Genomic DNA, 15,107 nt, shown 5'->3' on the forward strand with positions numbered 1-15,107 from the left:
GTCCTGTGACTCCCTTCTGGCTTGCAGAGTTTCTGCTGAAACATCAGCTGTTAACCTTATGGGGATTCCCTTATATGTTATTTGTTGTTTTTCCCTTGCTGCTTTTAATATTTTTTCTTTGTATTTAATTTTTGATGGTTTGATTAATATGTGTCTTGGAGTATTTTTTCTTGGATTTATCCTGTATGGGACTCTCTGAATTTCCTGGAATTGATTGACTATTTCCTTTCCCATATTAGGGAAGTTTTCAACTATAATCCCTTCAAATATTTTCTCAGTCCCTTTCTTTCTCTCTTCTTTTTCTGAGACCCCTATAATTCAAATGTTGGTATGTTTAATATTGTTCCAGAGGTCTCTGAGACTGTCCTCAATTCTTTTCAATCTTTTTTCTTTATTCTGCTCTGCAGTAGTTATTTCCACTATTTTATCATCCAGGTCACTTATCCATTCTTCTCACTCAGTTATTCTGCTATTGATTCTTTCTAGAGAATTTTTAATTTCATTTATTGTGTTGTTCATCACTGTTTGTTTGCTCTTTAGTTCTTCTAGTTTCTTGTTAAACATTTCTTGTATTTTCTCCATTCTCTTTCCAAGATTTTGGATCATCTTTACTAACATTACTCTGAATTCTTTTTCAAGTAGACTGCCTATTTCCCCTTCATTTGTTTGCTCTGGTGGGTTTTTACCTTGCTCCTTTATGTGCTGTGTGTTTCTCTGTCTTCTCATTTTGCTTAACTTACTCTGTTTGGGGTCTCCTTTATGCAGGCTGCTGGTTCGTAGTTTCTGTGGGTGGCAGTGCCAGGGCCCGGAGGCCTGCTGCTCATCTTCCTCCTCTGCACCAGGTTGAGAAATCATTATTAATTTTAACAAAGAAATAAAAACAAAAAGGGACTTAGATATAAGCAGACATGGGATAATACCATTTCCGTAGAGGAGCTATTTGTTTAGTTTTGAGCTTCTTGGCAAAAGACTACCTGTTAATTTGTAGTAATGCTATGTGTTAGCTACTGCTTTGGGTCAGATTTTCTTCTCTTGGAAGACCCTGTTCTTTAGCCACAAATGACCTAGCCTTTGTTCATCACAGCATACTATCTCTCTAACAACAATGACTGGGTCAAGAAATGAGCCTGTGACCCAAGGAAAACAAATCAGAATTCATCCTTGGAATTGTTACATTGACGCTGGGAAATGGCAGGTCTTTTTTTCCTTTGAATTGTTAAATAGGGGCTTCCAGAAGCATAATCCACAGACACCTGGGGAAATTGTTTCCTTTAAGAGGGTGTTACATAAGCAGGCAAAGACAGGCCAAGGTTTAAAACCGTGAAAGAGAGAAAGAGAAGGATTAGAAAGAAACAAAGATGAAGAGAAGAAAAGACTACTAGATGAAAGTACCACATTTCACTTCTTTGGAGACGTGTTCTTGCTGCTAGTCAATCAGTCCAATCCTATGAGCTGCCTCAGCTTACTGCAACCAATAAACTCCTCTTAGTGCTTTAGCACAAATTTAACATCAATCACTTGCAAACAGAAAGTCCCAACTGATATTATTATATAGTTCTCATTTCTAATAAAGAAATTGTGCCCTTTCATCTGAGTAGGAATTATCCCCCAACAACCCCACCCCTGCCCTGGCATTGAATGCTAGAAGATGAGATATTTTTTCAAGGAGATCCTCACTGGGGGAAAAAAAACTTTGAGGAGACACCATACAAGTTTTCCCACTCTAGTTTTTGCATCTATAGAAAGAATTCTTGGTTTAAATATGGAGATGTTTGTTAAAGTATCTTTTTATGTTTCTTGCAAAACTATAGTTGGACTCGTTCAGTGCTTCCTCAAAGTTTTTTTCTTTTCTTTCTTTTTTTTTTTTTTTTTTTTTTAGTAAGTATCACCAAAGTGAAGATGCAGCAGCTAAACTTAAAAAATAGGAAAAAAAAAGAAAAAAGCTGTGTTGCTTCTGGAAGAGTTTTTTAAAACTGTCCCTAGGTTCAGAAAATTGTAAACCTGTTTCTTTTAAACATTAGATTCTCAAGTGAGATTTTGTTCACTTTAGGGTCCTAGATGTGTGAGAAGGACTGCTGATAATCTGTCATAAAGATGTCACAGTCAAAGCTCCATCTTTTTCTTTAAGTTTCCATCCTACTTTATTAAAGAAGTGGTTCAAAAGGGTGCCTTCAGAGAAGGCCATTTTTTTTTAATGAAAATTATGTTTAAATTCACTCAAGCTCTTCTTCAGATATTAAATTAGTGTTCTGGTGTGTTCTGCCATAAACTATGGACAGTTTTGGGCCTAAAATACCAGAGTGTGATCTCTGGGGAAGGTCACACTCTCAGTAGAACTACACTCTGATAGACACACTTTAGAAGAATCCTTCAAAGGATATTTATTACATCGTTCAACACCATAATAATCCATATTAAGATCCCACAAACGCCTGAAGACCAACAGTAGAAATAATTTTTATAAAAAATTATTTTGAAATGAACTACTTTAGAAAATATTGTCATTTGAGTAGGGTTTAGGAAATTTCTAAAATTATTTTATATGCTCAGAATGTAGATTATTTTAGGTAACTATGTCAGTTACATATGTGAATTCTGACTAATGAATAATGAGGAATATTTTAGAATAATGACTAATGGACTAAATCTTATTAACTTATGAAGATGTGTTCAGCCACGTGTACCAATGTTAAGTGGTGCTCTCATGAATATTCTCAATTATTTAGGTTTATAAATTTAGAGTTGATTATTTTCAAGTAAACATATTATTCGTGAAGTTCCAAATTATCACATTTTCCCAAGGATCACATTTTTATTGCATGCATGCAAATTTTTAAAAAATCCTTTGCTTTCATTATTAATAAAACATATCTGGCATACACATTGGCAGCTGACACATTAGTATCAAAAGTGTGACTAAATTGATTACTAACATTTCTGCTCCCTTAGGATTATGGACTCTTCATTGGATGTTAAAAGAATATAAAATGCTATTCTGGTCATTCCCTAAAATGCTTGGTTATGAGAAAAATTGGAGATTATCTACCATGAGTTCTTTTTTACACAAAAATGAATTTATTTCCTGAGTGATTAAAGATCATGTGTTGGCAGAGTTAGTTCCTCTTTTAAAAATATTCCATGATAAGTACATCAGACACAGATTATTCTTTAGCAAGATTGTTATCCTACTTTTGAAAAACTGACAATAATGTATTACTTAGATCTTGTTATAGGTCTGTGTATTATTATGTCTTACCAGGACACTGAAAAGGCTTCTTTGTGGTTTATATTTGAGCAGACAAATCAGTTTTTTCCCCTCCATTAGAAAACAGTCACATTAATAAGAGTTTACAGTTATGGTCTCAAAATAAATGGGCACCATGCAGACATTTAAATCATGCCATATATTTAGTTTGGGTGCTTAACAGAGTTCTATATCATAAGCACAGCTCTATTACTAAACTATGCAGGCAATCATTGACAATGTTATTTTTATGTAGAATTTTTTATTTAGGTAAAATATTTTGTTTATATTCCAATTTATACTTGATGTAGATTTGATTGCATGCTATTTTTTATGGCCTTGTTGACATGCCTTGATACAAAATTGTTCAGAATAAGTTGTTATATAGTTAATAAGAACTGATTTTTGCCTAACACAGCTTCTATCCAAAGCATAAATTAGCTATTCACTTTAAGTTGCTTGATCAAAAAGACAACAGTTTCTAAAAGCTTCCCTTGAAATTTTCTGGAAAAAATACAGTGGAATTCATGTTGTAATGCAAAAGGTCTCAAGAAAATACATTCTTGAAGAATTTCTTACTTCAGTGTACCATCATTATAGTGTTGTACTCCATTGCTTTTGGCTGATAAAGTTATCAAGATAACTTTAAAATTCAATATGTTCTCAGTAAATATTTTTACCTAGTAATCTCTGAACACTTCCTGGCAAAAAACTAAGTCCTTGACTAAAAAACATATAAATGTCTGACTTATGTCCCTTTCCCTCCCCAATTCTCTGTCTCTTTGCCTGTGTGTAGATGTGTGTGGAACTCTTGATATAGAGAGAATAGAATAATACAAAAGAAGCTAGAAATGAGTTAAGCATAAAATTTGGTATTAAGGAGCTGAAAATAAGGCAAAGAAACTAAAAATTTGTATACATTACATACAATAACATAGTGGGAATAATGGGATGTGAGTAGAGGGATAAGGGAAGAAATCCATTAGGCAACCTCAAAACAAGAAAATTAAGAAAAATAATAGTGTCAGCCTCTTGCAGATCAATTAAAGAGTGGGAATTGAGCCAGTGTTAGAAGGGAAGAATAGTACTGTAATCTTCTTTTGAAAACAATGGCAATGGGCCATTTATCCTGTTGGTTTTACCTCGGGCTGGTGCCCAGCCTAGACAATTAATAAAATATTCTTGTTAAGGCACTGGCAACTTTATCTTGCCGCTGTTAGCAAAGTGTCACTAACAACCATGTGCACAGATCTGATCCATATTCTAAGTTTAAATGAAGTGAAAACGTAAAAACCAACGCAATTGTAAAGAAACAAATTAGTAGACAATGGAGATGGATCTTTGCTCTTTCTTGGGGCAAACATGTTGAATGGAAGGACAATTCAACCTGATATTTTCATGATAATGACCATTTTTACAATGAAATATCCAGATGATATCTGGGTATCTGAATGGATAAGTAAGGTAGATTATTTATGGCTCCAAACAACTGGATATTTGGAAGTCCAAGTACATTGGTCCTAACAAATGCCAAGGTAAAATAACCTAAGTAAATGTGTTTTTGTTTTGTTTTTAACATCTTTATTGGAGTATAATTGCTTTACAATGGTGTGTTAGTTTCTACTGTATAACAAAGTGAATCAGCTATACATATACATACATCCCCATAATTAAAAATATATAGTACATTCTGTCCTATGCCAATAATATGTCTGAATTAGAACCAGTATTTGATATTCTCTCTATTTCTCTAAGTATTTTGAAGAGCAAATGACAATGAATACATTAGATTTTTTTTTTAAAAGATTTTTTTGATGTGGACCATTTTTTAATTAATTAATTAATTTATTTATGGCTGTGTTGGGTCTTCGTTTCTGTGCGAGGGCTTTCTCTAGTTGCGGCAAGCGGGGGCCACTCTTCATCGCGGTGCGTGGGCCTCTCTCTATCGCGGCCTCCCTTGTTGCGGAGCACAGGCTCCAGACGTGCAGGCTCAGTAATTGTGGCTCACGGGCCCAGTTGCTCCGCGGCATGTGGGATCTTCCCAGACCAGGGCTCGAACCCATGTCCCCTGCATTGGCAGGCAGACTCTCAACCACTGCGCCACCAGGGAAGCCCCTAGATTTTTTTCATTACAAGGAATCCTTCAATATTTTTGCTTTCCTGTGGTTTAATCCCAATTTATTTTTATTCCCCCAAATAAATTTTTTACTAATATTAACATTAGCATTATAAACAATGTATTTTATAATTCATATACATTTATAATAAAATTCAGATAATTAACTTTTTAATATATTATTTGATGGAACACATTTTGTTTTTCATTTGTTCTTTTTTTTTTTTAAGAGTATTGAAGTTGCTTATTTCTGAAAATTCTTATACTCTACAATATTAGCCACAGTTGGGTCAATTTAATCTCTTTCAAAATCAGGATCCTATCCAAGAACAAAAAAGTCACTCTCATTATTTTAGTTACAGTACATAAACACTGGGGAAATGTATTCAATGCTTTCTGTCAGAGTTCTTTCAGTCATCAAAAAATACACTGAATGGAGTCTAAACAATATGATTGTAAATTTCTGATAAAGATCCATTTGTTTCCATCAGCCTAAATCTTAGAGATTTTATATAACATGATGGTTCACCAAAAACTAAAGGTTTGATGCGTGCGTTGAAGTTCAGTGAAAATCTAATTTCTTCTCCATATTGTTTTGTATTAGAGAAGAAAGACTTAAAAAGGTTAACTTGGCAAATGGTATCCTTTGTTGCCTTTTCTTCTAATGGAAAATTGATACATTCCCCAGGTAATTTTTATAATGATGGAAAATTTATCATGTTTAATTATCAGACTTACCACTTATATGCATACCCATACCTAATATGAAAATGAGAGTACAAAATTCTGAAGATTTTAGTTCCATTACCATAACAGATTAGACTACTCTTCTGGAGATTTGGTTTTGTCAAAAGAATAAGAAACACATACCCAAATACAGAAAACAGTAGAGAGGCAATAAGTAACCACTGAAGTGTGGCTGCCATATTTAATGTTTTGTTATGCTGTCTCCAGATAGCTTAGAGAGTAGAGACAGTGGAGTCCCCCCAAGCAGTGTGCCTTACTTATATACTAACATGGCATTATCACTTCAAATTAAATAAATTTTTAAAATAAGGATTATTTAAAAATCTGTAGTTTAATCAAGAGCTTGAAGATAAGCTGCAAATTTTCTAAAACTAGCTCTCTCTCTACCTTACTCTAGTTATTTTAGGTTCTCTTTTATGAAGAAGTCTAATGAGATTTTGCACAAAAGTAACACTCTCGGAAATATATAATGATACGGAATCTTCAGAATAGTTAAGGGTTTTTTGAGTCAACTACATTATTTTGCAGGATTATTTCATGCAGTGTTTATTTTCACCAGGGGATTTTTATTTGCTGTTGTAGTTGTATGAAGTAATGAAAATACCTTCTGGTGATTTAAATAGGTAAATTCCTATATACCACTTACCTAGCAGTAGTTCTTTTAGCAATTATGTGGCAAAACAAAGGACATTTCTTCTATATACAAAAGCTATGTTTCAATCCACAGATTGTTGTTGCATTCCAAGATATTAGGTATAAATCCAGTTTATCCTTATAAAATATTCCCAGTGAAATTAGGTGGAGTTCTGATTGATTTAATACTGAAGAGTCTGGCTTGCTGTAGTAAAGGCAGTTGAAAATTATATGAAATAATTGAAATTGGAATGGGACACACCCATAATGCTAAGCAGAAAGCAATATAATTAAAACCACACTGATATATCATATGACCTTGACCTAAATGGAATCAGTCTTGGACAATTCAACAAGGCCTGTTTATCTTTGCCTTTTAATATTTGTGCTCATCCTTCTTCAGTACTGAGAAGAAAATCAAATGACTTATTTTTCTTGGAAAACATCCAAACATCTGTATGTGGATTTCTACTCTCCTAACCATCCAAGTAGAATGTAGGTCACTTCCTTACATACATGAAACTCTGTATACAGACTCTACAAAGTGGGGCAAAACCTCATTTAATTTAGAGTGTGGGTATATGACTTAATAAATAAAGGTCATATCCAAATTTTTTATACTCAAGTTTAAACTTTTCTATTTTCCCATAATTTCTAACATTTGATGACTGTTTATTTTTAATGTAAAATATTTATTTTACACCTGATAATGATAAAGAGAATTCAACTGCTCTTATTAAATGTTTTCCTACAGCTCATTCATCCCAGTCTGTCTATACGACAAGAGATCCTTCTGCACAGGCATGGGACACCCCTGCCTGCATGTCCAGGCTTTGTCCACACCCCTGTAAACAGCTACCCTGTAGCCACCCTTCGGGCCTAGAGGCACGTACTCACTGGAGTATGATCGGCCCTCAGAGGGTGGAGCTAGGGAAAGGGCCTGCAGGGCCTCTGGATGTGGGCACGGGGCACTCATGTCAGAGTTCCTGGTTCCTGGAGTATGGTTTAGAAATGGTGGCAGGAGGTTGTAGCCGCTGGTTGAGCAGGTGTCCTTGGGCCATCAGATGCCTAACACCACACAAAGAGGCAACTGGAGGAGGATCAGAGAAGGCTCCTCTAAAATATGAAGGCCCAGGATAGGGGCACTAGTACCTGGGAATATAGATCTGGGAAATGAGAGTTCCAGACTAAGATGGTGAGCTGTGTCGGCCCTTTGGAGTTCAAGTAGAAACAGCTCTGGCAAGAAGTGGGGTAACCTAAAAGTTGTGCACTCCACAAGGAACTAGAGAGAGCAGGCTTCGACACCTGTATTTTATAAGTTGGACTCCTTGCACTTTTAATATTCTTTGTATTTATTCCTTTGGCCATTTTTTCTCCTTAGTACTTAGCCATCTATTTTGTATTTCTCGGCCTAAGTTAGCTGTGCTATAGAGAACTGGCTTATCTATACTTGCATCAGAGCGTTTAGGGGACAGTAGCTCCAGGCGCATGCAAGGCATGAGGGAAATAATCAAAGGAAGTGGAAATTGGGGAGGCAGTGAGGATATTTACTGGATGATAGTTATACATGTACTATGGAATCCAAGTTGGAAAAGAAGAGAGTGTAAGAGAGGAGGAGATTAATGGATAAGAGAAAAATGATGGAGTCAATACATTTGAAATTTGTGAAATAAGAGTTAAAGTGGTGATGTAAATCTGTTAGTTTTTTTGGTTGGAAACCAAGAAAGTAACCCTGACTCCCTTACACATTAAAAAAAATAAAAAACTGTAACAAAGCCCTGGAAAATGCAGAACAGAAACTCGTGGGAAGTCTAGGAGAGGTCCACGAGATGACTCAGTGAAACCACCATTCATAGTGGTTTATCTTTGCTCACTTATATTTCCTAGATTTCCAAGAAAAAGACTTTTTTTTGCTGACTTTAAAGTGCATTTATAAATTTCTCCTCATTGATTGTTCATGTACATTCAGGGGACAGGGCTGATAACAATAATTTAATAACTAGGGAATTAACCACTTGAGCAAGAGAGCTGGATGCACAGGAGTTTATGGTCAGAGTGGAATATTAGAAACTGTGATTTCAGAAAGGGTGCAATTTCTGTTGATAACAAGGAGTGATAAGCGGTGGTGGCTGAGTTCTGCAGGAAAAGTCCTAGTCAAGGAATCATGGTCACTTGTTCCATGTTGAACAAAGGAAGAGACAAAGAATGTTTCTGGTCTGAGATATGGGAAGAATTGAAGCAGCAGTAATCAAAATGAAGGTTGTCTACCAGAAGAGCTAATTGGAGGGCGTGGAAAGAACGGACGGGGAATTATGTGGCTCAAAAATGCTAAATGAAATACAGTGCATTATATGGAGAAATGGAGACAAATGAGGGGAAATGGGGAGATACAGCGCAGGTCTCAGCCCTGCCCTGGCTTCAGTAACCTATTGTTCTTTTGATCACTCCAGGTCTCTGTTTTATTCTTGTAGTTCTCCTTTGCTCTCCCATACCTTTGTTCTTAGTGTTTTGATAAATAAACCCTTCTCGAATTATTCCAATTTGAGTGTACTATTGATTTCCCGTTAGGACCCTAAATGATACATCAGCCAATTTAAAATATCTTATCTCATTTATCTCTATTATATATTATGGTTAATGATAATGATCAACTTTGTAATTACTAATAATCAAGCACTATGCATATATTACATAATAATAGACATTATATTATTTAATTATATTATTTAATCTGTGAGGTAGGTTGTGCTCTCTTCATATTATAGGTGAGAAAACTAAGACTCAAAGATATTGTTATATAGTCAGTAAGTTGCAAAACCAGTCTGGCTCCAGTTTTTGTTTTCTTAAATACAAGTATTGGATTGACTCTCACAAAAGGGGACACCAAACTGAGTAAGCTTTACCTCTGCCCTTAGGAAGAGCAACAGCTATTTGGTAAAATAATAATTAACTAATTAATCAATGTACGGTGTGTGTGTGTGTGTTTATCCTTCAAAGGATAAACTGACTATCCTAGGTATGGAAGAAACCCACTTGAAAACTTTCCCAAAGCCCATCAAAATAGGTCATTACTTTGAGAAGTTGGCTTGATGAAAGCAACATTTATTTGAGTAAGTGTCTACAGTGAGAAGTTTAAGCCATTCTCTGTACACAGACAACCACATAGGAAAACAGCTCAGTAAATTCAAAGCATGAAGATCAAAGTTGTTATGATTACATTTTATTTCCATTTCACCTTACCTTACTGTGCATGCTTATTATTTTATGCTGTTTATACAGCCCATTACCTACTCCCTCTAGTTCTGAGGTCAGAGGAATGGCATTTCCCCTTTAGAGCATTACTACCTCACACTCTATAATTGGCTAGTGGAATTAGAGATTTTGTGGTTATGGGAACAGAAAATTCCCCCCCTTCCGTAAAAATGCAGAATTGTCATGATACAATTTACTTTCACTCATTCAAGCATTATTCAGACTTACCGATTTTTTAAAATTTCTTTCATTTTTAAAAAATTTGAGGTATTTTCTATTAAATTGGGCTGGCAAAAAACTATCAGAGATATTTAAAACTTGGAGAAATTCCAGACACTATTAATCCAGACACTTTTGTTTTGAAAAGAATCCTTAGACGTCATTTACAATTCACAGGACAGTTGTTTTCACATAGGGGAAGTTGTTATCTGCCAAAGTCATATCAAAGATAACATACAATATCTGACAGGACAGAAAATTAGAGAAGTAATGTTCTTTGAGTTTTGAATTTTTATTTTATCTTTAAAAATATAAGTATGTTCTTATAAAATAGCTCATCTATGATTTGGCATTTCTGTTGTCAATAATTTATAGAAAGTGAAAACAGCAGTTGGCTTATTTTTTTCAGGGAACTTTTCTGAAGACAACAGAACTGGAAAACTAAATTGAACAATCTTACCACCCTCAAAGGGCATTTCTTAGGAGCAGAAGCCCAGACATGTAAGTTTTTCCTTGGTAATCTTGTTAATAATAGCTCTTAACCACTGGCGACAGGGGGACTTTTCCGTTCAGTACCATCAAAGACAGTTGAAATTAAGGACACTGAAAATGAAGGAGTTGGGTTGGGTGGAGGGCAGCCACTAATATAATCTAATTCATATTTAACCAGACAGTGATAAAAAAAACTTGCTTTACTATCCATATAAATTGGATAGTTCATATAGGCTTTTTTTCTATTATAGGTTGGATTTGTAAAGAGTTAGTTTCTGTGACTTCTCCTGGTTACTGTGACTCTGCAGAATGAAAATAGAAATTCCAAAGGTTTGTGGCATGTGTTTGCATGCCTGAGTGTGTCACATGGGTGAAGAGGGAGACAGAGAGAGAAAAGCTTGTGAGCTGGTAGATGGAGCCAGTGTTCTTGTAGGATATTTAGCACCCTTCGCAACACTTCCAAACACCAAGATGAACTTTTATGGGGGAGCCTTCTTGGATTTAGATTATTCCAAGCACAGCCTTCATTTCACTCTGATATCTTTTAATTTTGGGCTTTTTCTGTGCCAGTAGCACTTTTGAAAGCTATAAACACAATAGAGAAGAACTGTTTATCAGTCAGGCCAAATGAGTTTTGTTTGTGGATGTTCTATGCACTGTGGAGGAAACAAAAAGACTGTGAGGCCAGAAGTACTGAGAACTCAGGTGCCAAGAACACCAGAGTGCATAGGGCAACTAGGGATGGGCTAGAACACAAAGGAGTTTATAATCAAGCCAGGTGAACTCTAAAACTTCATTCGTTGGGGAGGCTGGAGATTGGACTTAAGTTCGACTTCAATTTTTCCTAACATGAGAGGCTCCTTTGGGCAAGTTTAATCCACGTGGACCTCAGTTTATTCTTCCATGTAATGAGGGATATGTTCTAGTCAGGGATACAAAATATTTGCATGATGCTGAGTCTTCCCTGTTTCTCCACCCATGTGGCCAGTAAGCTAGGATGGTCACACCTTTTCCTGCTGAACCCAGAGAGTCCTTAGAAGCCTTCGCAACATGATTTGCAAGAAGTAACTATCAGTTGATTGGAGCTAGTGTGTGAAGTGAAACCAATTCACCACTCAGGGCCTGATTGAGCTTTGACATCTGAATTTATGAATCCAGAATTTGCTGTACATGATCTGTGTCACACGTTTGGCATAAAAATAAACAGAAAAACAGTGTCTTAAATTACAGCCCTTTATGGGCAACAAACTGCTTTAGGTTAAACCTATTCTAAAACAACTGGTTTCTCAATTTTCAGTACACATCAAAATCACCTGGAAAGATTTTTAAAAATAGCAATGCCCAAGTTTTATCCTCAGAGATTCTGATTCTGTTTTCCTGGGGGTGGGTCCCGAGTATCACTTTTTTTTTAAGCACCTCTAACAAATCTAACGTGAAGACAGGGTTGATAACCATTGAGCTGGAGGAAACATAACAGTAGCACTGAACACTACTCCTCTCAGATAAGCAGGAGGAACAGAGAGAGAAACACGCATGCAGTTTGCTGCAGTATGTCTCCATGTACGAGGCAGGGATTTTATTTGTCTGTGAAGATTAAGCTGGGTCTGAATACATGTTGAGGAGAAGGGAAAGAAAATTTCAGGTTGGAGAAGCAGAATAGACAAAAAGCACAGAAGTGAAAAGCATGTCATGAGTGAAGAAGACACAAAGGCTATTTGATGTTGGGGGAGGGGGGTGAGAAATTAGATTGGCTAAGTGTATAAAGCTATTGAAATTGACTAGCATTTATCATTTAAGTTTCATAAAACTGTTCTATACACCTGCATTGGAAGCGTTACAAAAGCCTTCAGTCTCCGTTTTAGTGACTGAATAAATAGCCGATTTTCTCCTTTTAGAAACAAACTAACTCAAGCTTTTAACCTGGCCAATGAAGTAAAGTAAGCCTTCATCTGGTAGGAAATGCGGGTGACTGGAGTCTGTCTGCTCATTCTTGTTTAGACCCCCAGAAGAAGTGTAACCTCTTTCTGAAAATGTTATAAAAACAGTGTAAGAATTCCACAACCAGTGGAAAATAATTTAACTTAGCATTAACGTTAGAGAAAATCCATACCATAAGCGTTACTTTTTCTCTTTATAACAATATTGAACTCACTGGGGCAGAAAATGAAATGGTTTTATACATCATCCTGTGACCATAAAGTAGCTAACATAGAGCTTTATAGAATCTGGGTATTGAGTGTATGTCTGAAAATGTAACCAGATTATGCTCCTTCTTTTTTGTTTTCCAATTATTGTTCCTTTCCTTGCATTTGAGTTCTTATAGCAGTCTCCCCTAATTAAGGTTTTGCTGTTATTGTTTTCTGTTTTCGCGGCGCAACGCATCCACCCGGCAACCCTCTCAAGTCAGGATGCATTTCTAAAGTTGTATGTAAGATAAGGGGAGCTCTTAAATAACTTGAGAACAAAATTCATTTAATGTGAGGTAAAGGTTAATAGATGAAACTAGACTGTGAAAAAAGAACTTTACACACAAGTTCTTTGCTATTTAACTTTGAGTTTTGTAGGCAGCTAAAAATAGCCCAGGCACACCTGTGTTATTAAGTGATTCTTTATACTGTAGACTTTAGGTTAGACTGTGTTTTTACTTAGGTGTTGATAGCTAGGCAATTGCTTTAATTTATCTGGTACATTTGAATTATTTCAAGTTCGCATCATTTTTCCATGATTAGCAAAATAATAATAACTTATGAAATGGAAAGCTCTTCATTGGGCTCTGTCAATGGTAGATCATTATTTCTAATCTTGACCTTCCAGCTTCCACTAACTGGTAAAGAAATAAGAGACTGCATTAGGTGAAATAATAATAGTAATAATAGCAATAGTAATACTTCAATGAGGCATCAACACTATACATAATCACAGAGGAAATTGTTCTCAAGCATTTTATTTTCTCCCTTTTATGGATAAGCTTTTCTACAATCTATAAACATTCACAAAAATCTCAATCTCAGTGAGTGCCCTGAACTTTGTATTTTCTAAAGATATGTAAATAGAGAGGACTTCAAAATTCTGAGGTATGGATCAGGATCAGGATAGCCCCAGAGATCTGGTGTCAGCATAAAGGTACATTCTAAGGATGTTTGGTTTGGTTGGAGTTTCGTTGTGAATGGAGCCCACTCAGATCAGGGACTCCCCAGTATTAGCCTGAGCTGAAATTTTTCACTTATCCAGCTTTCCTTAAATGATTCATAATCTTACTACCTCATATAATACATTTTTATTTTAGTATGTATGCCCTTCTTGCTTTTTAAGTCAGCAAATCCTTTTTCAGTCGTATGCAATATATATAAGTATCTTACGTACACAGTTACACACATATATATATTTCCTTGTATATTTAAGAAAAAATTTTAGCATCATCTCAGTATTGCAAAGAATCTTAAATGTCCAATCCAACTATCCATCTGATACTAGAATATTCTCCTACTACCTACAGGCATCATCTAGGTCAGCCTTGAATATTTTCAGTGATGAATAACTCACCACCATTAGAAATCTTTGGATAACACTAATATTTGAAATTTCTCCCTAACATTGTACTGTACTTTCTGCTTATGGTTTTTTTCTCTAGTCTTTGACAACATAAAAATTGAATCTAATGTGTCTTGTACATGCTATTTCCTGTAGTAGTTCCTCATGTGGCAGAGTTTCCAAATCTATCCTTCATCAAGAAACTTTCCTCAAGAATATTACATAGAGAGGTGCTATATTCCTTATAGTTACAGAAAGATATATCTACTCATAGATGTAAGTATTAGAGTATGTAAGTAAGTATGCAAGTAAAGCCAAGTATTAGCTTTTGACTTTTTTGGTTGGTTAGTTTCTTTGTTTGTTTGTTTGTTTTTGGTCTTATCTCATTCCTGTTGACCTGTTTCAAAGTTTATCATTGCATAAAATCACAAGGTTGCTAGCCAATTGATCAGACACTGTTAATTGTACACTACTATATGTTCACCACAACCATGGTTTATCTTTAAATTTTACATTAAGTGAATTTCTAATGTGTTCAGGTGTCTAGCTTTAGGGAAGTTGCCTCTATTCCAAACTCATGGGTAAATCCTGAACCCATGTCAATTATGATAATTAGTTTTCCTTACCAGAATTAAGTAATGGATGTGTGACCCAGGTCTAGTCCATGAGATGTGTTGGAAAGTCTGTAGGGTAGGAAGAGAGGCTTCTGAAATACTGTTTTTCTGAAATACTTTTTCCTACAAGTAAAAAGAGACCATATAAAATAGTAGTTTCTCTTCCACTGAATATTGTCTTACCTGTCTGTGATGCCTGAGAATATGGCAGCCTTCTTGCAAGCATGAGATAAATTAGCCAGAGGACAGGCAGACACAC

At 35.5% G+C, this 15,107-nt stretch overlaps 1 long non-coding RNA gene across 1 annotated transcript in view; it reads left to right on the top strand.

Moving 5' to 3' along the window:
* Positions 1-15,107, top strand: part of LOC130704767 (uncharacterized) — a 195,752-nt gene that overhangs the window by 33,020 nt on the left and 147,625 nt on the right. The window contains exon 2 of the long non-coding RNA XR_009005248.1: positions 10,621-10,712. This is a non-coding gene — a long non-coding RNA (uncharacterized LOC130704767). The remainder of the gene's footprint in view (positions 1-10,620; positions 10,713-15,107) is intronic.

This window comes from Balaenoptera acutorostrata, chromosome 14 (assembly GCF_949987535.1).
Source record: "Balaenoptera acutorostrata chromosome 14, mBalAcu1.1, whole genome shotgun sequence".
Lineage (NCBI taxonomy): Eukaryota > Metazoa > Chordata > Mammalia > Artiodactyla > Balaenopteridae > Balaenoptera > Balaenoptera acutorostrata.